Here is a 26,979-nt window from a genome sequence, read left to right as displayed (position 1 = left end):
TAACTCAGTGAAAGTGGTGGGCTTGGTGGTGAACCCTGGGTTGCTGGAACTGATCCGCCCTGAAGTGTGGGCGTGGTTGGAGAGTAGCTGGGACAGACTGGAGGGTCCGTAAGGCCTGGGGGTGAAGACGTGAGAGAGACTGGCGAGGATCTCACTGAGGTCTGTGAGTTTGTAGGTGTTTCTGGGGTATGGGGTATAGACTCCCGCTGAAATCTGAGCGTAGTTGGAGACTAGCTGGACAGACAGGAGAGTCATGGGTGGCTGGGGGTGAGCTGCTGGATGATTACAGTAGGAACATATGGTATACTATTGATGAATGAGGAGACTGCGGAGAATCTCCAGAGGAGGACACGGGAGAACACAATGACATGAGTGACTGTCCTGCTTGGTTAGGAAAGGGAAATGTAAAGTTGTGGAATTCTGTTGATGAAGGAAGTGAGAGTGGTGAAGCCCTGTGGGGCTTCCAACCTTCCTTCTTTCCTACCTTCGTTCCTTCCTCCTATTTCTCTCTTACTCCTTCTGCCCTCTCTCTTTCATATGCCTCAGGTGCATCCTACTTTCTGAGTTTTTTGGGGAACTCCTCGACAGGTGCATGAAAATTCTGTTATTGTAACTATTTACCGCCATCTCTCTTTCACGGCTCTCCATCAGTTGTGAACATGTATTGGTTTATCCCCAGTCACTAAGCATATTTTTATTAGGTACACCTGTTTTTCCTTATGCAACTGTTTCTGGAGTATACGGTCGCATACCCATAAACCCAGTGTAACACAGAAACGCATCTAATATTCCAATAAACCCATCATAACGTTGAAAAATCATAAATCAACTATCATAAGTCACGGTTTGTCCGTGGATATGGGCGTCATCAATTCCATTGTATTCCGTAGTGCTGTACACCATTAACAATGGCAGACTGATTGGGAGTGGATATTGATAGCATTATAAAAGTCAGTTATTAGAGGAATACTTCTTTAACCTGACTGAAGAACTGATCTAATGGCTTTAGTACAGTGCATGATTATGTGAGATGTTTTGAGACAGAGTAGTACATTTGTGAATGAAATTTTATGGCTTTTTTTCAATTAGTAGGAACCATTGTGTGTGGAAAAGTGAGAAAATTGCTTTCTGCTGTAGAGTCTGGCATTCATTGTAGATTTAAGCTTATTTTTCTGTGAGCAAATCTTATTCAATGAAATACTACTCTTTATACTAAATAACGAAAACAGTGGTGATGTGTGGTCATTATCCTCAGCAAACTAATCCAGGGAAAGAAAACCAAACGCTACATTCTCACTTATAATGGGAGCTGAAAAATGAGATCACATGGACACAGGAAGGGGAACAACACACACTGGGGCCTTTCGGGAGGCAGAGCGTTAAGAAAAACAGCTACTGCATGCTGGGCTTAATACCTAGGTGACGGATTGACAGGTGCAGCAAACCACCATGGCACACGTTTACGTTAGTAACAAATCTGCACATCCTGCCCATATACCCCAGAACTTAGAAAAGAAACGAAACAAAAGAAAACGAAAAAGCAATAGCAAAACGTTAAAGGCAAACTAAAGTTTCAAACTCAGAACCTGACAGACAAATGTTTGGTTCAAATCATGGTTCTCAACCCAGGTGCCATAAGGCCAGGATAAAGAATTTGATTACCTATTGTAAATAAGCCATGCAGCAAATGACCAGAAAGATTATTCTCAACATATATGTGTCTTCTAATTCAATGGTGACGCTATCTACAGGGACATAGCACTAGATTCCAAAGGGCCGAGTCCCGCCAGACAGGCCTCCCACACTAATAACAATGGGAAGGCCTACGTTGTTTTTCCTGTGCTTCTCAGCAACTGGCTATAAATCAGGTTGCCACCACTCTCAGATTTAGTTGCATTCATTGGCTGGAAGAGCTCACAGCACGCAGGGAAACACTTACATTTGCCGTTGTATTTTAGTGGACATTGCAAAAAGTTCAGAAATAAATGTAGGGCCCGGCCTGTGGGGAGGGGCGCACTACCTTCCAAGAAGTGTTATCCACAAGCTCTCTGAACCCAGTCCTTTTGGTTTTTTATGGAGACCTCATTTTATAGGCATGATGGGTTAAACCATAGGCTATTGATGATCACCTCCACCTGAGGCTCTCAACCCTCCTGGGAAATTGGGGTTGAGGCTTTGCCATTCTCAGTCTGACTAAAAGAATTTACCCAAACGGAATTTTGAAACAGATGAGCATAACTGGCATCTTAATTAGATGATTGGATTATCTGGAGCCACACCTTGATATTCCTAACCCGAGCACCCTCATCCAACGAATGCTCCACCCAACTGGCTCCCAAGTCTCTACGTGGTTCCAGAGCAAAAGAATGTTTATACAACGCATATCTCCACCTTTTCTTGAAAGTCTTTACGCTTACACGGAAAGGCTTCTTAAACTGCCATGCATCAGGGTCAGGGGTAGGTCTTGTTACAACACAGATCTGTGGATCTCCGGGGTTTGATAGTGGCAAGGATGCTGCTGGTGTGAAAACCACAACGTGGGAACCACAGAACCACTAGTTGGTTTTCAGTGTTTCAGTGCATACAATTCCTAATATATCTGGCCAAGAAAACTTGAAAGTTCTTAGATTGTCCCAAAGGTGGCGCATGAAATCAAAGCAGGAGAACATTTTCCTAAAAGGTGTAGCCTGGGAAAGTTGGGGGTGACTGATGGAAAGGAGGAGTGAAGCTCCGCCCTTTCCGCTGCTAGGCTGCGCCCGAGGCTATTTAAACCCACCCTGGCTGGCCTGTACTCATATCTTCGCGGAGCGCATCAGCGGCCGGAGGGTTTAGCGGACTCTGCGTGGACTTGGAGCTCACAGCGTCTTGCGACTAGGAAGCAGATTCAGAGGACAGGACAGAACACTTGGGCAAGTGAATCTCTGTCTCTCTGTCTGTCTGTCTGTCTGTCTCATTGGTTGCTTGATTTCCATTTTCTTAAGGGACACATATCTCATACCACACACACACGCACACGCACTCCTTCCTTCTGCGAGTTAGAAAATTAGTAGGGGCCCCTGGGAGCTGCAGGGTTCCTAATCATGTCTGCACCTAAGAACAGTAGGGTCTTGTCTGGCTCTTCTTATGAACGGTCCCCCAGCCCGGACTCCCCAAGGTCCATGCGAGCCTCACCCAGCTTCTCCCTCTCCCCTCTCAGAAACTCAGACTTAAGGGGAAGCTCCTCACCAGGGATCCGGAGCTACCATTCACCATCCCCTAGGGCTTCACCACACTCACCTCTGTCATCACCAGAATCCCACAAGCTCCCATTTCCCTGTCCTCACCGTGATGGGCAATCAATGAAGCCACTGGGCTCTCACATGTCCTCTGAGGATTCCTCAGAATCCCCACGTTCATCAATAATATACCACATCTTCTTACTGCCATGACCCAGCAGCTCACCCCCAGCTCTCGGGAGGTCTCCTGTGTCTCCCAGCTACTCTCCAAAAAACTCCAGATTTCAGCTGGAGTCAGCCCCCAACACCCAGGAATCACCTACAAACTCACGAGCCTCACGGTGCTCCACCCCTGTGTCTTTCATCTCTTCACCCGCAGGCCTCAGGGACTCTCCTGTGGCTCCCAGTTACTCTCCAGCCATCCCCAGGTTCCTGCGGGAGTCAGCCCCATGCACCCAGGAGTCCCCCAGAGACTCACACGTCTCGGGAGAATATGAGCGGTCCCCCAGCCCTGACTCCTCAAGATTCATGCCTGCCTCACCCAGCTTCTCCCTCTCCCCTCCCAGAAACTCAGACCCAAGGGGCAGCTCCTCACCAGGGATGTGGAAGTACTCTACATCACCCCGCAGGGCTTCACCACTCTCACATCCATCATCAACAGAATTCCACAACTTTACGTTTCCCTTTCCTAACCAAGCAGGACAGTCACTCATGTCATTGTGTTCTCCCGTGTCCTCCTCAGGAGATTCTTCACAGTCACCTCATTCATCAATAATATACCATATGTTCTTACTGCCATCATCCAGCAGCTCACCCCCAGCCACCCATGACTCTCCTGTCTGTCCCAGCTACTCTCCACCTACGCCCAGATTTCAGCGGGAGTCTCTACCCCACACCCCAGAAACACCTACAAACTCACAGACCTCAGTGAGATATTCGCCAGTCTCTCTCACGTCTTCACCCCCAGCCCTTATGGACCCTCCAGTCTGTCACGGCTGCTCTCCAACCACGCCCACATTTCAGCGTGGCTCAGTTCCAGGAACCCAGGGATCACCACCAAGCCCACCACTTTCACTGAGTTACTCCCCAGTCTCTAGCACGTCTTTATCTCCAACCCTCAGGGATTCGCCTGTCTGTCCCAGCTACTCTCCAAACACGCCCACACTTCAGTGGGAGTCCCTTGCAGGCACCCAGAAATCACCACCAAACTCACCAATTTCACTGCGTTACTCCCCAGTCTCTATCATGTCTTCACCATCCCTCAGGGACTCTCCCGTCTGTCCCAGCTACTCTCCAACCATGCCCACATTTCAGCTGCAGTCAGTTCCAGGCACCCCGGAATCACCACCAAACTCACCAATTTCACTCCGTTACTCCTCAGTCTCAAGCACGTCTCTATCTCCAACCCTCAGGGACTCTCCTCTGTGTCACAGCTACTCTCCAACCACGCCCACACTTCAGCAGGGGTCACTTCCAGGCACCCAGGAAGCACCACCAAACTCACCAATTTCACTCACTTACCCTCCAGTCTCTCTCATGTCTTCACCAGCCCTCAGGGACTCTCCTGTCTGTCCCAGCTACTCTCCAACCACGCCCACATTTCAGCGGGACTCAGTTCCATGCACCCCGGAGTCACCACCAAACTCACCAGTTTCACTGAGGTACTCACCGGTCTCTCTCATGTCTTCACCCCCAGCCCTCAGGGACTCTCCTGTGTGTCCCAGCTACTCTCCAACCATGCCCAGATTTCAGCGGGAGTCAGCCTCCCACACTCCGGAATCACCTACAGACTCACAGACTTCACTGAGTTCCTCCCTGGTCTCTCTCAGGTCTTTGCCCTCAGCCCACAGGGACTCTTGTGTCTCTTTCAGCTACTCTCAAAACTTCTCTAGATTCCAGCTGGAGTCAGTTCCAGGCACCCACGATACACCACCGAACTCACGAATTTCACTGACTTACTCCCCAGTCTCCCTCATGTTCTCACCCCCAGCCCTCAGGGACTCTTCTGTCTCTCTCAGCTACTCTCCAACCATCTCCAGATTGCACCTGGAGTGAGCTTCCCGCACCCAGGAATCACCAACAAACTCACGGACCTTACTGCAACCCTCCCCCATTTCTTTCACCTCTTCACCCCCTGCCTTCAGGGACTCTCCTGGGTCTCCAAGCTTCTCTCCAGCCTTCCCCAGATTTCTGCCACAGTCAGCCCCAGGCACCCAGGACAACCCTAGACACTCACAGGCCTCACGAGACTATCTCCCTATGACCTGTACCTATACAGGGATGGCTCCCACGCATCCCTCAGTGACCCGAAACCCATCTCCACTTACGCTCAGACACTCCCAGGGCCTGACATCTACTCCCTGTTATTGTTCTTCAGTTCGAAGCCCTGGCCAATCTACTAGCCCACATGACGCAGTTACCTGGCCATTTCTCCACAGATCCCGTGAGGGCCCCACACCCAGCCACACAAGAGCCCCTCCTGCATTCCGTCCTCACACGCAGTCCTGTCCATCTACTTGCTACTGTCACACTCTTGCCAGCAGAAGAGGCCCCTGTAATGGCCGATATCACCACCCAGTCTATCCTCACCCCACAGCTGTGCAGCGGGACCCTCCTGCTGGCCCACGTGGCTGCCAGAGCCCATGCTGGCACGACGCTCCAGCAGGTCAGCGTCCCTGCGGGACACACTACCGGTGACATGGCTACCATGACCCTCCTTCCTGGCAGTGACACTGTTGATGTGAACCCCAGTTTCACATCTGTCATTTGTAAATAGGACCATTTTCACTTTTCGCTCTCCCTTCCATTCACCGGGCTTTTCATTCTCTCTCTTTCTGCCTCCGTTTCAGATATCTACTCACCTTATTCTCTCTCACTATGTCTGCCGTGGTCTCCATGAGAGTGCCCCACATAAGATTCCCCCATTAAAAGTCATGAATTGAGTGGCTTTTAGTATAGCTGTGGTTGTGCACATTCAATTTTAATTCGAAATCCATTGTAGAACGATTTATCACCCCCGACCAGAGAAAAACCCTGGAGACATTAGTCACTCCTCATTCTGTCTCAAACCCTCTCCCTGACCCTCAGCCCTACGTAGCAGCTACCTAGTGCGATCAATCCCATATGCATAGATTTACATATTGTGGACATTTCCTATCAACGGAATAGTACAATAGGTGAGCTGTTATGACTGACACAACACGCAGCACAATATTATCAAGTTTCATCCACATTGTAGGCTTACCCAGAGGGGGAAACCATTTTTTGGGGGTTTTTAGTAACACCGGGTGTTTTTTCTTTCCTTTCGTCCTTCCTTCCTTCCTTCCTTCCTTCCTTCCTTCCTTCCTTCCTACCTTCCTTCTTTCCTTCCTTCCTATCTTCCTTCCTTACTCTTCTTTCTCTCTTACTCCTTGTGCCCTCTCTCTTTCATATGCCTTAGGTGCATCCCACATTCTGCATTTTTTTGGGGAAATCCACGACAGGTGCAGGAAAATTGTGTTATTGTAACTATTTACCGCTATCTCTCTTTCACGGCTCTCCATCAGTTGTGAACATCTATTGGTTTATCCCAAGTCACTAAGCATATTTTTATTAGGTACACCTGTTTTTCCTTATACAGCTGTTTCTGGAGTCTAGGGTCGCATACTCATAAACCCAGTGTAACTCAGAAACGCATCTAATAGTCCAATAAACCCATCATAACGTTGAAAAATCATAAATCAAACCATCATAAGTCACGGTTTGTCCGTGGATATGGGCGTCATCAATTCCATTGTATTCAGTCATGCTGTACACCATTAACCATGGCAGACTGACTGGGAGTGGATATTGATAGCATTATAAAAGTCAGTTATTAGAGGGATACTTCTTTAACCTGACTGAAGAACTGATCTAATGGCTTTAGTCGAGTGCATGATTATGTGAGATGTTTTGAGACAGAGTAGTACATTTGTGAATGAAATTTTATGGCTTTTTTCACTTAGTAGGAACCATTGTGTGTGGAAAAGTGAGAAAATTGCTTTCTGCTGTAGAGTCTGGCATTCATTGTAGATTTAAGCTTATTTTTCTGGGGGCAAATCTTATTCAATAAAATACTACTCTTTATACTAAAAAACAAAAAGAGTGGTGATGTGTGGTCATTATCCTCAGCAAACTAATCCAGGGAAAGAAAACCAAACGCCACATTCTCACTTATAATGGGAGCTGAAAAATGAGATCACATGGACACAGGAAGGGGAACAACACACACTGGGGCCTTTCGGGGGGCAGAGCGTTAAGAAGAACAGCTACTGCATGCTGGGCTTAATGCCTAGGTGATGGGTTGACAGGTGCAGCAAACCACCATGGCACACGTTTACCTTAGTAACAAATCTGCACATCCTGCACATATACCCCAGAACTTAGAAACGAAACGAAACAAAAGAAAACGAAAAAGCAATAGCAAAACGCTAAAGGCAAACTAAAGTTTCAAACTCAGAACGTGACAGACCAATGTTTGGTTCAAATCATGGTTCTCAACCCAGGTGCCATAAGGCCAGGATAAAGAATTTGATTACATATTGTAAATAAGACATGCAGCAAATGACCAGAAAGATTATTCTCAACATATGTGTGTCTTCTAATTCAATGGTGACGCTATCTACCGGGACATAGCTTTAGATTCCAAAGGGCCGAGTCCCGCCAGACAGGCCTCCCACACTAATAACAATGGGAAGCCCCACGTTGTTTTACCTGTGCTTCTCAGCAACTGGCTATAAACCAGGTTGCCACCACTCCCAGATTTAGTTGCATTCATTGGCTGGAAGAGCTCACAGCACGCAGGGAAACACTTACATTTGCCGTTGTATTTTAGCGGACTTTGCAAAAAGTTCAGAAATAAATGCGGGGCCCGGCGTGTGGGGAGGGGTGCACTACCTTCCAGGAAGTGTTATCCAGAAGCTCTCTGAACCCAGTCCTTTTGGGTTTTTATGGAGACCTCATTCTATAGGCATGACGGGTTAAACCATAGGCTATTGGTGATCCACTCCACCTGAGGCTCTCAACCCTCCCTGGAAATTGGGGTTGAGGCTTTGCCATTCTCAGTCTGACTAAAAGAATTTACCCAAACGGAATTTTAAAACAGATGAGCATAACTGGAATCTTAATTAGATGATTGGATTATCTGGAGCCACACCTTGATATTCCTAACCCGAGCACCCTCCTCCAACGAGTGCTCCACCCAACTGGCTCCCAAGTCTCTACGTGGTTCCAGAGCAAAAGAATGTTTATACAACGCATATCTCCACCTTTTCTTCAAAGTCTTTTCCCTTACACGGAAAGACTTCTTAAACTGCCATGCATCCGGATCAGGGGGAGGTATTGTTACACCGCAGATCTGTGGATCTCCGGGGTTTGATTGTGGCAAGGATGCTGCTGGTGTCAAAACCACAACGTGGGAACCACAGAACCACTAGTTGGTTTTCAGTGTTTCAGTGCATACAATTCCTAATATATCTGGCCAAGAAAACTTGTAAGTTCTTAGATTGTCCCAAAGGTGGCGCATGAAATCAAAGCAGGAGAACAGTTTCCTACGAGGTGTAGCCTGGGAAAGTTGGGGGTGACTGATGGAAAGGAGGAGTGAAGCTCCGCCCTTTCCGCTGCTAGGCTGCGCCCGAGGCTATTTAAACCCACCCTGGCTGGCCTGTACTCAGATCTTCGCGGAGCGGATCAGCGGCCGGAGCGGTTGGCGGACTCTGCGTTGACTTGGAGCTCACAGCGTCTTGCGACTTGGAAGCGGATTCAGAGGACAGGACAGAACACTTGGGCAAGTGAATCTTTGTCTGTCTGTCTGTCTGTCTGTCTGTCTGTCTGTCTGTCTGTCTCATTGGTTGGTTGATTTCCATTTTCTTAAGGGGCACATACCTCACACCGCACACACACACACACGCACACACACTCCTTCCTTCTGCGAGTTAGAAAATTAGTAGGGGCCCCTGGGAGCTGCAGGTTTCCTAATCATGTCTGCACCTAAGAACAGTAGGGTCTTGTCCGGCTCTTCTTATGAACGGTCCCCCAGCACGGACTCCCCAAGGTCCATGCGAGCCTCACCCAGCTTCTCCCTCTCCCCTCTCAGAAACTCAGGCTTCAGGGGAAGCTCCTCTCCAGGGATCCGGAGCTACCATTCACCATCCCCTAGGGCTTCACCACACTCACCTCTGTCATCACCAGAATCCCACAAGCTCCCATTTCCCTGTCCTCACCGTGATGGGCAATCAATGAAGCCATTGGGCTCTCCCGTGTCCTCCTCTGAGGATTCCTCAGAGTCCCCACGTTCATCAATAATATACCACATGTTCTTACTGCCATCACCCAGCAGCTCACCCCCAGCTCTCGGGGGATCTCCTGTGTCTCCCAGCTACTCTCCAAACAACCCCAGATTGCAGCTGGAGTCAGCCCTCCACACCCGGGAATCACCTACAAACTCACGAGCCTCACGGTGCTCCACCCCTGTGTCTTTCATCTCTTCACCCCCAGGCCTCAGGGACTCTCCTGTGGCTCCCAGTTACTCTCCAGCCATCCCCAGGTTCCTGCGGGAGTCAGCCCCATGCACCCAGGAGTCCCCCAGAGACTCACAGTTCTCGGGAGAATATGAGCGGTCCCCCAGCCCTGACTCCTCAAGATTCATGCCTGCCTCACCCAGCTTCTCCCTCTCCCCTCCCAGAAACTCAGACCCAAGGGGCAGCTCCTCACCAGGGATGTGGAAGTACTCTACATCACCCCGCAGGGCTTCACCACTCTCACATCCATCATCAACAGAATTCCACAACTTTACGTTTCCCTTTCCTAACCAAGCAGGACAGTCACTCATGTCATTGTGTTCTCCCGTGTCCTCCTCTGGAGATTCTTCACAGTCACCTCATTCATCAATAATATACCATATGTTCTTACTGCCATCATCCAGCAGCTCACCCCCAGCCACCCATGACTCTCCTGTCTGTCCCAGCTACTCTCCAACTACGCCCAGATTTCAGCGGGAGTCTCTACCCCACACCCCAGAAACACCTACAAACTCACAGACCTCAGTGAGATCCTCGCCAGTCTCTCTCACGTCTTCACCCCCAGCCCTTACAGACCCTCCAGTCTGTCCCAGCTACTCTCCAACCACGCCCACATTTCAGCGCGGGTCAGTTCCAGGAACCCAGGGATCACCACCAAGCCCACCACTTTCACTGAGTTACTCCCCAGTCTCTAGCACGTCTTTATCTCCAACCCTCAGGGATTCGCCTGTCTGTCCCAGCTACTCTCCAAACACGCCCACACTTCAGTGGGAGTCCCTTGCAGGCACCCAGAAATCACCACCAAACTCACCAATTTCACTGCGTTACTCCCCAGTCTCTATCATGTCTTCACCATCCCTCAGGGACTCTCCCGTCTGTCCCAGCTACTCTCCAACCATGCCCACATTTCAGCTGCAGTCAGTTCCAGGCACCCCGGAATCACCACCAAACTCACCAATTTCACTCCGTTACTCCTCAGTCTCAAGCACGTCTCTATCTCCAACCCTCAGGGACTCTCCTCTGTGTCACAGCTACTCTCCAACCACGCCCACACTTCAGCAGGGGTCACTTCCAGGCACCCAGGAAGCACCACCAAACTCACCAATTTCACTCACTTACCCTCCAGTCTCTCTCATGTCTTCACCAGCCCTCAGGGACTCTCCTGTCTGTCCCAGCTACTCTCCAACCACGCCCACATTTCAGCGGGACTCAGTTCCATGCACCCCGGAGTCACCACCAAACTCACCAGTTTCACTGAGGTACTCACCGGTCTCTCTCATGTCTTCACCCCCAGCCCTCAGGGACTCTCCTGTGTGTCCCAGCTACTCTCCAACCATGCCCAGATTTCAGCGGGAGTCAGCCTCCCACACTCCGGAATCACCTACAGACTCACAGACTTCACTGAGTTCCTCCCTGGTCTCTCTCAGGTCTTTGCCCTCAGCCCACAGGGACTCTTGTGTCTCTTTCAGCTACTCTCAAAACTTCTCTAGATTCCAGCTGGAGTCAGTTCCAGGCACCCACGATACACCACCGAACTCACGAATTTCACTGACTTACTCCCCAGTCTCCCTCATGTTCTCACCCCCAGCCCTCAGGGACTCTTCTGTCTCTCTCAGCTACTCTCCAACCATCTCCAGATTGCACCTGGAGTGAGCTTCCCGCACCCAGGAATCACCAACAAACTCACGGACCTTACTGCAACCCTCCCCCATTTCTTTCACCTCTTCACCCCCTGCCTTCAGGGACTCTCCTGGGTCTCCAAGCTTCTCTCCAGCCTTCCCCAGATTTCTGCCACAGTCAGCCCCAGGCACCCAGGACAACCCTAGACACTCACAGGCCTCACGAGACTATCTCCCTATGACCTGTACCTATACAGGGATGGCTCCCACGCATCCCTCAGTGACCCGAAACCCATCTCCACTTACGCTCAGACACTCCCAGGGCCTGACATCTACTCCCTGTTATTGTTCTTCAGTTCGAAGCCCTGGCCAATCTACTAGCCCACATGACGCAGTTACCTGGCCATTTCTCCACAGATCCCGTGAGGGCCCCACACCCAGCCACACAAGAGCCCCTCCTGCATTCCGTCCTCACACGCAGTCCTGTCCATCTACTTGCTACTGTCACACTCTTGCCAGCAGAAGAGGCCCCTGTAATGGCCGATATCACCACCCAGTCTATCCTCACCCCACAGCTGTGCAGCGGGACCCTCCTGCTGGCCCACGTGGCTGCCAGAGCCCATGCTGGCACGACGCTCCAGCAGGTCAGCGTCCCTGCGGGACACACTACCGGTGACATGGCTACCATGACCCTCCTTCCTGGCAGTGACACTGTTGATGTGAACCCCAGTTTCACATCTGTCATTTGTAAATAGGACCATTTTCACTTTTCGCTCTCCCTTCCATTCACCGGGCTTTTCATTCTCTCTCTTTCTGCCTCCGTTTCAGATATCTACTCACCTTATTCTCTCTCACTATGTCTGCCGTGGTCTCCATGAGAGTGCCCCACATAAGATTCCCCCATTAAAAGTCATGAATTGAGTGGCTTTTAGTATAGCTGTGGTTGTGCACATTCAATTTTAATTCGAAATCCATTGTAGAACGACTTATCACCCCCGACCAGAGAAAAACCCTGGAGACATTAGTCACTCCTCATTCTGTCTCAAACCCTCTCCCTGACCCTCAGCCCTACGTAGCAGCTACCTAGTGCGATCAATCCCATATGCATAGATTTACATATTGTGGACATTTCCTATCAACGGAATAGTACAATAGGTGAGCTGTTATGACTGACACAACACGCAGCACAATATTATCAAGTTTCATCCACATTGTAGGCTTACCCAGAGGGGGAAACCATTTTTTGGGGGTTTTTAGTAACACCGGGTGTTTTTTCTTTCCTTTCGTCCTTCCTTCCTTCCTTCCTTCCTTCCTTCCTTCCTTCCTTCCTACCTTTTTTCTTTCCTTCCTTCCTACCTCCCTTCCTTCCTTCCTTCCTTCCTACCTTCCTTCTTTCCTTCCTTCCTATCTTCCTTCCTTACTCTTCTTTCTCTCTTACTCCTTGTGCCCTCTCTCTTTCATATGCCTTAGGTGCATCCCACATTCTGCATTTTTTTGGGGAAATCCACGACAGGTGCAGGAAAATTGTGTTATTGTAACTATTTACCGCTATCTCTCTTTCACGGCTCTCCATCAGTTGTGAACATCTATTGGTTTATCCCAAGTCACTAAGCATATTTTTATTAGGTACACCTGTTTTTCCTTATACAGCTGTTTCTGGAGTCTAGGGTCGCATACTCATAAACCCAGTGTAACTCAGAAACGCATCTAATAGTCCAATAAACCCATCATAACGTTGAAAAATCATAAATCAAACCATCATAAGTCACGGTTTGTCCGTGGATATGGGCGTCATCAATTCCATTGTATTCAGTCATGCTGTACACCATTAACCATGGCAGACTGACTGGGAGTGGATATTGATAGCATTATAAAAGTCAGTTATTAGAGGGATACTTCTTTAACCTGACTGAAGAACTGATCTAATGGCTTTAGTCGAGTGCATGATTATGTGAGATGTTTTGAGACAGAGTAGTACATTTGTGAATGAAATTTTATGGCTTTTTTCACTTAGTAGGAACCATTGTGTGTGGAAAAGTGAGAAAATTGCTTTCTGCTGTAGAGTCTGGCATTCATTGTAGATTTAAGCTTATTTTTCTGGGGGCAAATCTTATTCAATAAAATACTACTCTTTATACTAAAAAACAAAAAGAGTGGTGATGTGTGGTCATTATCCTCAGCAAACTAATCCAGGGAAAGAAAACCAAACGCCACATTCTCACTTATAATGGGAGCTGAAAAATGAGATCACATGGACACAGGAAGGGGAACAACACACACTGGGGCCTTTCGGGGGGCAGAGCGTTAAGAAGAACAGCTACTGCATGCTGGGCTTAATGCCTAGGTGATGGGTTGACAGGTGCAGCAAACCACCATGGCACACGTTTACCTTAGTAACAAATCTGCACATCCTGCACATATACCCCAGAACTTAGAAACGAAACGAAACAAAAGAAAACGAAAAAGCAATAGCAAAACGCTAAAGGCAAACTAAAGTTTCAAACTCAGAACGTGACAGACCAATGTTTGGTTCAAATCATGGTTCTCAACCCAGGTGCCATAAGGCCAGGATAAAGAATTTGATTACATATTGTAAATAAGACATGCAGCAAATGACCAGAAAGATTATTCTCAACATATGTGTGTCTTCTAATTCAATGGTGACGCTATCTACCGGGACATAGCTTTAGATTCCAAAGGGCCGAGTCCCGCCAGACAGGCCTCCCACACTAATAACAATGGGAAGCCCCACGTTGTTTTACCTGTGCTTCTCAGCAACTGGCTATAAACCAGGTTGCCACCACTCCCAGATTTAGTTGCATTCATTGGCTGGAAGAGCTCACAGCACGCAGGGAAACACTTACATTTGCCGTTGTATTTTAGCGGACTTTGCAAAAAGTTCAGAAATAAATGCGGGGCCCGGCGTGTGGGGAGGGGTGCACTACCTTCCAGGAAGTGTTATCCAGAAGCTCTCTGAACCCAGTCCTTTTGGGTTTTTATGGAGACCTCATTCTATAGGCATGACGGGTTAAACCATAGGCTATTGGTGATCCACTCCACCTGAGGCTCTCAACCCTCCCTGGAAATTGGGGTTGAGGCTTTGCCATTCTCAGTCTGACTAAAAGAATTTACCCAAACGGAATTTTAAAACAGATGAGCATAACTGGAATCTTAATTAGATGATTGGATTATCTGGAGCCACACCTTGATATTCCTAACCCGAGCACCCTCCTCCAACGAGTGCTCCACCCAACTGGCTCCCAAGTCTCTACGTGGTTCCAGAGCAAAAGAATGTTTATACAACGCATATCTCCACCTTTTCTTCAAAGTCTTTTCCCTTACACGGAAAGACTTCTTAAACTGCCATGCATCCGGATCAGGGGGAGGTATTGTTACACCGCAGATCTGTGGATCTCCGGGGTTTGATTGTGGCAAGGATGCTGCTGGTGTCAAAACCACAACGTGGGAACCACAGAACCACTAGTTGGTTTTCAGTGTTTCAGTGCATACAATTCCTAATATATCTGGCCAAGAAAACTTGTAAGTTCTTAGATTGTCCCAAAGGTGGCGCATGAAATCAAAGCAGGAGAACAGTTTCCTACGAGGTGTAGCCTGGGAAAGTTGGGGGTGACTGATGGAAAGGAGGAGTGAAGCTCCGCCCTTTCCGCTGCTAGGCTGCGCCCGAGGCTATTTAAACCCACCCTGGCTGGCCTGTACTCAGATCTTCGCGGAGCGGATCAGCGGCCGGAGCGGTTGGCGGACTCTGCGTTGACTTGGAGCTCACAGCGTCTTGCGACTTGGAAGCGGATTCAGAGGACAGGACAGAACACTTGGGCAAGTGAATCTTTGTCTGTCTGTCTGTCTGTCTGTCTGTCTGTCTGTCTGTCTCATTGGTTGGTTGATTTCCATTTTCTTAAGGGGCACATACCTCACACCGCACACACACACACACGCACACACACTCCTTCCTTCTGCGAGTTAGAAAATTAGTAGGGGCCCCTGGGAGCTGCAGGTTTCCTAATCATGTCTGCACCTAAGAACAGTAGGGTCTTGTCCGGCTCTTCTTATGAACGGTCCCCCAGCACGGACTCCCCAAGGTCCATGCGAGCCTCACCCAGCTTCTCCCTCTCCCCTCTCAGAAACTCAGGCTTCAGGGGAAGCTCCTCTCCAGGGATCCGGAGCTACCATTCACCATCCCCTAGGGCTTCACCACACTCACCTCTGTCATCACCAGAATCCCACAAGCTCCCATTTCCCTGTCCTCACCGTGATGGGCAATCAATGAAGCCATTGGGCTCTCCCGTGTCCTCCTCTGAGGATTCCTCAGAGTCCCCACGTTCATCAATAATATACCACATGTTCTTACTGCCATCACCCAGCAGCTCACCCCCAGCTCTCGGGGGATCTCCTGTGTCTCCCAGCTACTCTCCAAACAACCCCAGATTGCAGCTGGAGTCAGCCCTCCACACCCGGGAATCACCTACAAACTCACGAGCCTCACGGTGCTCCACCCCTGTGTCTTTCATCTCTTCACCCCCAGGCCTCAGGGACTCTCCTGTGGCTCCCAGTTACTCTCCAGCCATCCCCAGGTTCCTGCGGGAGTCAGCCCCATGCACCCAGGAGTCCCCCAGAGACTCACAGTTCTCGGGAGAATATGAGCGGTCCCCCAGCCCTGACTCCTCAAGATTCATGCCTGCCTCACCCAGCTTCTCCCTCTCCCCTCCCAGAAACTCAGACCCAAGGGGCAGCTCCTCACCAGGGATGTGGAAGTACTCTACATCACCCCGCAGGGCTTCACCACTCTCACATCCATCATCAACAGAATTCCACAACTTTACGTTTCCCTTTCCTAACCAAGCAGGACAGTCACTCATGTCATTGTGTTCTCCCGTGTCCTCCTCTGGAGATTCTTCACAGTCACCTCATTCATCAATAATATACCATATGTTCTTACTGCCATCATCCAGCAGCTCACCCCCAGCCACCCATGACTCTCCTGTCTGTCCCAGCTACTCTCCAACTACGCCCAGATTTCAGCGGGAGTCTCTACCCCACACCCCAGAAACACCTACAAACTCACAGACCTCAGTGAGATCCTCGCCAGTCTCTCTCACGTCTTCACCCCCAGCCCTTACAGACCCTCCAGTCTGTCCCAGCTACTCTCCAACCACGCCCACATTTCAGCGCGGGTCAGTTCCAGGAACCCAGGGATCACCACCAAGCCCACCACTTTCACTGAGTTACTCCCCAGTCTCTAGCACGTCTTTATCTCCAACCCTCAGGGACTCGCCTGTCTGTCCCAGCTACTCTCCAAACACGCCCACACTTCAGCGGGAGTCCGTTGCAGGCACCCAGAAATCACCGTCAAACTCACCAATTTCACTGCGTTACTCCCCAGTCTCTCTCATGTCTTCACCATCCTTCAGGGACTCTCCCGTCTGTCCCAGCTACTCTCCAACCACGCCCACATTTCAGCTGCAGTCAGCTCCAGGCACCCCGGAATCACCACCAAACTCCCCAATTTCACTCAGTTACTCCTCAGTCTCTAGCACGTCTTTATCTCCAACCCTCAGGGACTCTCCTGTGTGTCCCAGCTACTCTCCAACCACGCCCACACTTCAGCGGGAGTCAGTTCCAGGCACCCAGGAAGCACCACCAAACTCACCAATTTCACTCACTTACTCTCCAGTCTCTCTCATGTCTTCACCAGCCCTCAGGGACTCTCCTGTCTGTCCCAGCTACTCTCCAACCACGCACACATTTCAGCTGGAGTCAGTCCCAGGCACCCCGGAGTCACCACCAAACTCACCAGTTTCACTGAGGTACTCCCCGGTCTCTCTCATGTCTTCACCCCCAGCCCTCAGGGACTCTCCTGTGTGTCCCAGCTACTCTCCAACCATGCCCAGATTTCAGCGGGAGTCAGTTCCAGACACCCAGGTATCACCACCAAACTCAGCAGTTTCGCTGAGTTACTCCCCGGTCTCTGTCATGTCTTCACCCCCAGCCCCCTGGGACTCTCCTGTCTGTCCCAGCTACTCTCCCACCACGCCCAGATTTCAGCGGGAGTCAGCCTCCCACACTCCGGAATCACCTACAGACTCACAGACTTCACTGAGGTCCTCCCTGGTCTCTCTCAGGTCTTTGCCCTCAGCCCACAGGGACTCCTGTGTCTCTTTCAGCTACTGTCCAAACTTCGCTAGATTCCAGCTGGAGTCAGTTCCAGGCACCCACGATACACCACCGAACTCACGAATTTCACTGACTTACTCCCCAGTCTCCCTCATGTTCTCACCCCCAGCCCTCAGGGACTCTTCTGTCTCTCTCAGCTACACTCCGACCATCTCCAGATTTCACCTGGAGTCAGCTTCCCGCACCCAGGAATCACCTACAAACTCACGGACCTTACTGCAACCCTCCCCCATTTCTTTCACCTCTTCACCCCCTGCCTTCCGGGACTCTCCTGGGTCTCCCAGCTTCTCTCCAGCCTTCCCCAGATTTCTGCCACAGTCAGCCCCAGGCACCCAGGACAACCCTAGACACTCACAGGCCTCACGAGACTATCTCCCTATGACCTGTACCTATACAGGGATGGCTCCCACGCATCCCTCAGTGACCCCAAACCCATCTCCACTTACACTCAGACACTCCCAGGGCCTGACAGCTACTCCCCGTTATTGTCCTTCAGTTCGAAGCCCTGGCCAATCTACTAGCCCACATGACGCAGTTACCTGGCCATTTCTCCACGGTTCCCGTGAGGGCCCCACACCCAGCCGCACAAGAGCCCCTCCTGCATTCCGTCCTCACACGCAGGCTTGTCCATCTACTTGCTACTGTCACACTCTTGCCAGCAGAAGAGGCCCCTGTAATGGGCGATATCACCACCCAGTCTATCCTCACCCCACAGCTGTGCAGCGGGACCCTCCTGCTGGCCCACGTGGCTGCCAGAGCCCATGCTGGCACGACGCTCCAGCAGGTCGGCGTCCCTGCGGGCCACACTACCGGTGACATGGCTAGCATGACCCTCCTTCCTGGCAGTGACACTGTTGATGTGAACCCCAGTTTCACATCTGTCATTTGTAAATAGGACCATTTTCCCTTTTCGCTCTCCCTTCCATTCACAGGGCTTCTCATTCTCTCTCTTTCTGCCTCCGTTTCAGATATTTACTCACCTTTTTCTCTCTCACTATGTCTGCCGTGGTCTCCATGAGAGTGCGCCACAGAAGATTCCCCCATTAAAAGTCATGAATTGAGTGGCTTTTAGTATACCTGTGGTGGTGCACATTCAATTTTAATTCGCAATCCATTGTAGAACGTCTTATCACCCCCGACCAGAGAAAAACCCTGTAGACATTAGTCACTCCTCATTCTGTCTCAAACCCTCTCCCTGACCCTCAGCCCTAGGTAGCAACTACCTACTGCGATCAATCCCATATGCATAGATTTCCATATTGTGGACATTTCCTATCAACGGAATTGCACAATAGGTGAGCTGTTATGACTGACACAACACGTAGCACAATATTTTCAAGATTCATCCACATTGTAGGCTTACCCACAGGGGGAAACCATTTTTTGGGGGGTTTTAGTAACACCGGGTGTTTTCTCCTTCCTTTCGTCCTTCTTTCCTTCCTTCCTTCCTTCCTTCCTTCCTTCCTTCCTTCCTACCTTCCTTCTTTCTTTCCTTCCTTCCTTCCTTCCTCCTATTTCTCTCTTACTCCTTCTGCCCTCTCTCTTTCATATGCCTTAGGTGCATCCCACATTCTGCGTTTTTTGGGAGAAATCCTCGACAGGTGCAGGAAAATTGTGTTGTTGTAACTATTTACCGCTATCTCTCTTTCACGGCTCTCCATCAGTTGTGAACATCTATTGGTTTATCCCAAGTCACTAAGCATATTTTTATTAGGTACACCTGTTTTTCCTTATACAGCTGTTTCTGGAGTATAGGGTCGCATACTCATAAACCCACTGTAACTCAGAAACGCATCTAATATTCCAATAATCCCATCATAACGTTGAAAAATCATAAATCAAACCACCGTAAGTCACGGTGTGTCCGTGGATATGGGCGTCATCAATTCCATTGTATTCAGTAATGCTGTACACCATTAACAATGGCAGACTGATTGGGAGTGGATATTGATAACATTATAAAAGTCAGTTATTAGAGGGATACTTCTTTAACTTGACTGAAGAACTGATCTAATGGCTTTAGTCGAGTGCATGATTATGTGAGATGTTTTGAGACAGAGTAGTACATTTGTGAATGAAGTTTTTTCACTTAGTAGGAACCATTGTGTGTGGAAAAGTGAGAAAATTGCTTTCTGCTGTAGAGTCTGGCATTCATTGTAGACTTAAGCTTATTTTTCTGTGAGCAAATCTTATTCAATAAAATACTACTCTTTATACTAAAAAACAGAAACAGTGGTGATGTGTGGTCATTATGCTCAGCAAACTAATCCAGGGAAAGAAAACCAAACGCCACATTCTCACTTATAATGAGAGCTGAAAAATGAGATCACATGGACACAGGAAGGGGAACAACACTCACTGGGGCCTTTCGGGAGGCAGAGCGTTAAGAAAAACAGCTACTGCATGCTGGGCTTAATACCTAGGTGATGGGTTGACAGGTGCAGCAAACCACCATGGCACACGTTTACCTTAGTAACAAATCTGCACATCCTGCACATATACCCCAGAACTTAGAAACGAAACGAAACAAAAGAAAACGAAAAAGCAATAGCAAAACGCTAAAGGCAAACTGAAGTTTCAAACTCAGAACGTGACAGACCAATGTTTGGTTCAAATCATGGTTCTCAACCCAGGTGCCATAAGGCCAGGATAAAGAATTTGATTACATATTGTAAATAAGACATGCAGCAAATGACCAGAAAGATTATTCTCAACATATGTGTGTCTTCTAATTCAATGGTGACGCTATCTACCGGGACATAGCTTTAGATTCCAAAGGGCCGAGTCCCGCCAGACAGGCCTCCCACACTAATAACAATGGGAAGCCCCACGTTGTTTTACCTGTGCTTCTCAGCAACTGGCTATAAACCAGGTTGCCACCACTCCCAGATTTAGTTGCATTCATTGGCTGGAAGAGCTCACAGCACGCAGGGAAACACTTACATTTGCCGTTGTATTTTAGCGGACTTTGCAAAAAGTTCAGAAATAAATGCGGGGCCCGGCGTGTGGGGAGGGGTGCACTACCTTCCAGGAAGTGTTATCCAGAAGCCAGTCCTTTTGGGTTTTTATGGAGACCTCATTCTATAGGCATGACGGGTTAAACCATAGGCTATTGGTGATCCACTCCACCTGAGGCTCTCAACCCTCCCTGGAAATTGGGGTTGAGGCTTTGCCATTCTCAGTCTGACTAAAAGAATTTACCCAAACGGAATTTTAAAACAGATGAGCATAACTGGAATCTTAATTAGATGATTGGATTATCTGGAGCCACACCTTGATATTCCTAACCCGAGCACCCTCCTCCAACGAGTGCTCCACCCAACTGGCTCCCAAGTCTCTACGTGGTTCCAGAGCAAAAGAATGTTTATACAACGCATATCTCCACCTTTTCTTCAAAGTCTTTTCCCTTACACGGAAGGACTTCTTAAACTGCCATGCATCCGGATCAGGGGGAGGTATTGTTACACCGCAGATCTGTGGATCTCCGGGGTTTGATTGTGGCAAGGATGCTGCTGGTGTCAAAACCACAACGTGGGAACCACAGAACCACTAGTTGGTTTTCAGTGTTTCAGTGCATACAATTCCTAATATATCTGGCCAAGAAAACTTGTAAGTTCTTAGATTGTCCCAAAGGTGGCGCATGAAATCAAAGCAGGAGAACAGTTTCCTACGAGGTGTAGCCTGGGAAAGTTGGGGGTGACTGATGGAAAGGAGGAGTGAAGCTCCGCCCTTTCCGCTGCTAGGCTGCGCCCGAGGCTATTTAAACCCACCCTGGCTGGCCTGTACTCAGATCTTCGCGGAGCGGATCAGCGGCCGGAGCGGTTGGCGGACTCTGCGTTGACTTGGAGCTCACAGCGTCTTGCGACTTGGAAGCGGATTCAGAGGACAGGACAGAACACTTGGGCAAGTGAATCTTTGTCTGTCTGTCTGTCTGTCTGTCTGTCTGTCTGTCTGTCTCATTGGTTGGTTGATTTCCATTTTCTTAAGGGGCACATACCTCACACCGCACACACACACACACACGCACACACACTCCTTCCTTCTGCGAGTTAGAAAATTAGTAGGGGCCCCTGGGAGCTGCAGGTTTCCTAATCATGTCTGCACCTAAGAACAGTAGGGTCTTGTCCGGCTCTTCTTATGAACGGTCCCCCAGCACGGACTCCCCAAGGTCCATGCGAGCCTCACCCAGCTTCTCCCTCTCCCCTCTCAGAAACTCAGGCTTCAGGGGAAGCTCCTCTCCAGGGATCCGGAGCTACCATTCACCATCCCCTAGGGCTTCACCACACTCACCTCTGTCATCACCAGAATCCCACAAGCTCCCATTTACCTGTCCTCACCGTGATGGGCAATCAATGAAGCCATTGGGCTCTCCCGTGTCCTCCTCTGAGGATTCCTCAGAGTCCCCACGTTCATCAATAATATACCACATGTTCTTACTGCCATCACCCAGCAGCTCACCCCCAGCTCTCGGGGGATCTCCTGTGTCTCCCAGCTACTCTCCAAACAACCCCAGATTGCAGCTGGAGTCAGCCCCCCACACCCGGGAATCACCTACAAACTCACGAGCCTCACGGTGCTCCACCCCTGTGTCTTTCATCTCTTCACCCCCAGGCCTCAGGGACTCTCCTGTGGCTCCCAGTTACTCTCCAGCCATCCCCAGGTTCCTGCGGGAGTCAGCCCCATGCACCCAGGAGTCCCCCAGAGACTCACAGTTCTCGGGAGAATATGAGCGGTCCCCCAGCCCTGACTCCTCAAGATTCATGCCTGCCTCACCCAGCTTCTCCCTCTCCCCTCCCAGAAACTCAGACCCAAGGGGCAGCTCCTCACCAGGGATGTGGAAGTACTCTACATCACCCCGCAGGGCTTCACCACTCTCACATCCATCATCAACAGAATTCCACAACTTTACGTTTCCCTTTCCTAACCAAGCAGGACAGTCACTCATGTCATTGTGTTCTCCCGTGTCCTCCTCTGGAGATTCTTCACAGTCACCTCATTCATCAATAATATACCATATGTTCTTACTGCCATCATCCAGCAGCTCACCCCCAGCCACCCATGACTCTCCTGTCTGTCCCAGCTACTCTCCAACTACGCCCAGATTTCAGCGGGAGTCTCTACCCCACACCCCAGAAACACCTACAAACTCACAGACCTCAGTGAGATCCTCGCCAGTCTCTCTCACGTCTTCACCCCCAGCCCTTACAGACCCTCCAGTCTGTCCCAGCTACTCTCCAACCACGCCCACATTTCAGCGCGGGTCAGTTCCAGGAACCCAGGGATCACCACCAAGCCCACCACTTTCACTGAGTTACTCCCCAGTCTCTAGCACGTCTTTATCTCCAACCCTCAGGGACTCGCCTGTCTGTCCCAGCTACTCTCCAAACACGCCCACACTTCAGCGGGAGTCCGTTGCAGGCACCCAGAAATCACCGTCAAACTCACCAATTTCACTGCGTTACTCCCCAGTCTCTCTCATGTCTTCACCATCCTTCAGGGACTCTCCCGTCTGTCCCAGCTACTCTCCAACCACGCCCACATTTCAGCTGCAGTCAGCTCCAGGCACCCCGGAATCACCACCAAACTCCCCAATTTCACTCAGTTACTCCTCAGTCTCTAGCACGTCTTTATCTCCAACCCTCAGGGACTCTCCTGTGTGTCCCAGCTACTCTCCAACCACGCCCACACTTCAGCGGGAGTCAGTTCCAGGCACCCAGGAAGCACCACCAAACTCACCAATTTCACTCACTTACTCTCCAGTCTCTCTCATGTCTTCACCAGCCCTCAGGGACTCTCCTGTCTGTCCCAGCTACTCTCCAACCACGCACACATTTCAGCTGGAGTCAGTCCCAGGCACCCCGGAGTCACCACCAAACTCACCAGTTTCACTGAGGTACTCCCCGGTCTCTCTCATGTCTTCACCCCCAGCCCTCAGGGACTCTCCTGTGTGTCCCAGCTACTCTCCAACCATGCCCAGATTTCAGCGGGAGTCAGTTCCAGACACCCAGGTATCACCACCAAACTCAGCAGTTTCGCTGAGTTACTCCCCGGTCTCTGTCATGTCTTCACCCCCAGCCCCCTGGGACTCTCCTGTCTGTCCCAGCTACTCTCCCACCACGCCCAGATTTCAGCGGGAGTCAGCCTCCCACACTCCGGAATCACCTACAGACTCACAGACTTCACTGAGGTCCTCCCTGGTCTCTCTCAGGTCTTTGCCCTCAGCCCACAGGGACTCCTGTGTCTCTTTCAGCTACTGTCCAAACTTCGCTAGATTCCAGCTGGAGTCAGTTCCAGGCACCCACGATACACCACCGAACTCACGAATTTCACTGACTTACTCCCCAGTCTCCCTCATGTTCTCACCCCCAGCCCTCAGGGACTCTTCTGTCTCTCTCAGCTACACTCCGACCATCTCCAGATTTCACCTGGAGTCAGCTTCCCGCACCCAGGAATCACCTACAAACTCACGGACCTTACTGCAACCCTCCCCCATTTCTTTCACCTCTTCACCCCCTGCCTTCCGGGACTCTCCTGGGTCTCCCAGCTTCTCTCCAGCCTTCCCCAGATTTCTGCCACAGTCAGCCCCAGGCACCCAGGACAACCCTAGACACTCACAGGCCTCACGAGACTATCTCCCTATGACCTGTACCTATACAGGGATGGCTCCCACGCATCCCTCAGTGACCCCAAACCCATCTCCACTTACACTCAGACACTCCCAGGGCCTGACAGCTACTCCCCGTTATTGTCCTTCAGTTCGAAGCCCTGGCCAATCTACTAGCCCACATGACGCAGTTACCTGGCCATTTCTCCACGGTTCCCGTGAGGGCCCCACACCCAGCCGCACAAGAGCCCCTCCTGCATTCCGTCCTCACACGCAGGCTTGTCCATCTACTTGCTACTGTCACACTCTTGCCAGCAGAAGAGGCCCCTGTAATGGGCGATATCACCACCCAGTCTATCCTCACCCCACAGCTGTGCAGCGGGACCCTCCTGCTGGCCCACGTGGCTGCCAGAGCCCATGCTGGCACGACGCTCCAGCAGGTCGGCGTCCCTGCGGGCCACACTACCGGTGACATGGCTAGCATGACCCTCCTTCCTGGCAGTGACACTGTTGATGTGAACCCCAGTTTCACATCTGTCATTTGTAAATAGGACCATTTTCCCTTTTCGCTCTCCCTTCCATTCACAGGGCTTCTCATTCTCTCTCTTTCTGCCTCCGTTTCAGATATTTACTCACCTTTTTCTCTCTCACTATGTCTGCCGTGGTCTCCATGAGAGTGCGCCACAGAAGATTCCCCCATTAAAAGTCATGAATTGAGTGGCTTTTAGTATACCTGTGGTGGTGCACATTCAATTTTAATTCGCAATCCATTGTAGAACGTCTTATCACCCCCGACCAGAGAAAAACCCTGTAGACATTAGTCACTCCTCATTCTGTCTCAAACCCTCTCCCTGACCCTCAGCCCTAGGTAGCAACTACCTACTGCGATCAATCCCATATGCATAGATTTCCATATTGTGGACATTTCCTATCAACGGAATTGCACAATAGGTGAGCTGTTATGACTGACACAACACGTAGCACAATATTTTCAAGATTCATCCACATTGTAGGCTTACCCACAGGGGGAAACCATTTTTTGGGGGGTTTTAGTAACACCGGGTGTTTTCTCCTTCCTTTCGTCCTTCTTTCCTTCCTTCCTTCCTTCCTTCCTTCCTTCCTTCCTACCTTCCTTCTTTCTTTCCTTCTTTCCTTCCTTCCTCCTATTTCTCTCTTACTCCTTCTGCCCTCTCTCTTTCATATGCCTTAGGTGCATCCCACATTCTGCGTTTTTTGGGAGAAATCCTCGACAGGTGCAGGAAAATTGTGTTATTGTAACTATTTACCGCTATCTCTCTTTCACGGCTCTCCATCAGTTGTGAACATCTATTGGTTTATCCCAAGTCACTAAGCATATTTTTATTAGGTACACCTGTTTTTCCTTATACAGCTGTTTCTGGAGTATAGGGTCGCATACTCATAAACCCACTGTAACTCAGAAACGCATCTAATATTCCAATAATCCCATCATAACGTTGAAAAATCATAAATCAAACCACCGTAAGTCACGGTGTGTCCGTGGATATGGGCGTCATCAATTCCATTGTATTCAGTAATGCTGTACACCATTAACAATGGCAGACTGATTGGGAGTGGATATTGATAACATTATAAAAGTCAGTTATTAGAGGGATACTTCTTTAACTTGACTGAAGAACTGATCTAATGGCTTTAGTCGAGTGCATGATTATGTGAGATGTTTTGAGACAGAGTAGTACATTTGTGAATGAAGTTTTTTCACTTAGTAGGAACCATTGTGTGTGGAAAAGTGAGAAAATTGCTTTCTGCTGTAGAGTCTGGCATTCATTGTAGACTTAAGCTTATTTTTCTGTGAGCAAATCTTATTCAATAAAATACTACTCTTTATACTAAAAAACAGAAACAGTGGTGATGTGTGGTCATTATGCTCAGCAAACTAATCCAGGGAAAGAAAACCAAACGCCACATTCTCACTTATAATGAGAGCTGAAAAATGAGATCACATGGACACAGGAAGGGGAACAACACTCACTGGGGCCTTTCGGGAGGCAGAGCGTTAAGAAAAACAGCTACTGCATGCTGGGCTTAATACCTAGGTGATGGGTTGACAGGTGCAGCAAACCACCATGGCACACGTTTACCTTAGTAACAAATCTGCACATCCTGCACATATACCCCAGAACTTAGAAACGAAACGAAACAAAAGAAAACGAAAAAGCAATAGCAAAACGCTAAAGGCAAACTGAAGTTTCAAACTCAGAACGTGACAGACCAATGTTTGGTTCAAATCATGGTTCTCAACCCAGGTGCCATAAGGCCAGGATAAAGAATTTGATTACATATTGTAAATAAGACATGCAGCAAATGACCAGAAAGATTATTCTCAACATATGTGTGTCTTCTAATTCAATGGTGACGCTATCTACCGGGACATAGCTTTAGATTCCAAAGGGCCGAGTCCCGCCAGACAGGCCTCCCACACTAATAACAATGGGAAGCCCCACGTTGTTTTACCTGTGCTTCTCAGCAACTGGCTATAAACCAGGTTGCCACCACTCCCAGATTTAGTTGCATTCATTGGCTGGAAGAGCTCACAGCACGCAGGGAAACACTTACATTTGCCGTTGTATTTTAGCGGACTTTGCAAAAAGTTCAGAAATAAATGCGGGGCCCGGCGTGTGGGGAGGGGTGCACTACCTTCCAGGAAGTGTTATCCAGAAGCTCTCTGAACCCAGTCCTTTTGGGTTTTTATGGAGACCTCATTCTATAGGCATGACGGGTTAAACCATAGGCTATTGGTGATCCACTCCACCTGAGGCTCTCAACCCTCCCTGGAA

The sequence above is a fragment of the Pan troglodytes genome, chromosome 23, assembly GCF_028858775.2.
Source record: "Pan troglodytes isolate AG18354 chromosome 23, NHGRI_mPanTro3-v2.0_pri, whole genome shotgun sequence".
NCBI classification, from domain to species: domain Eukaryota; kingdom Metazoa; phylum Chordata; class Mammalia; order Primates; family Hominidae; genus Pan; species Pan troglodytes.
This window is presented reverse-complemented; position numbering follows the sequence as displayed.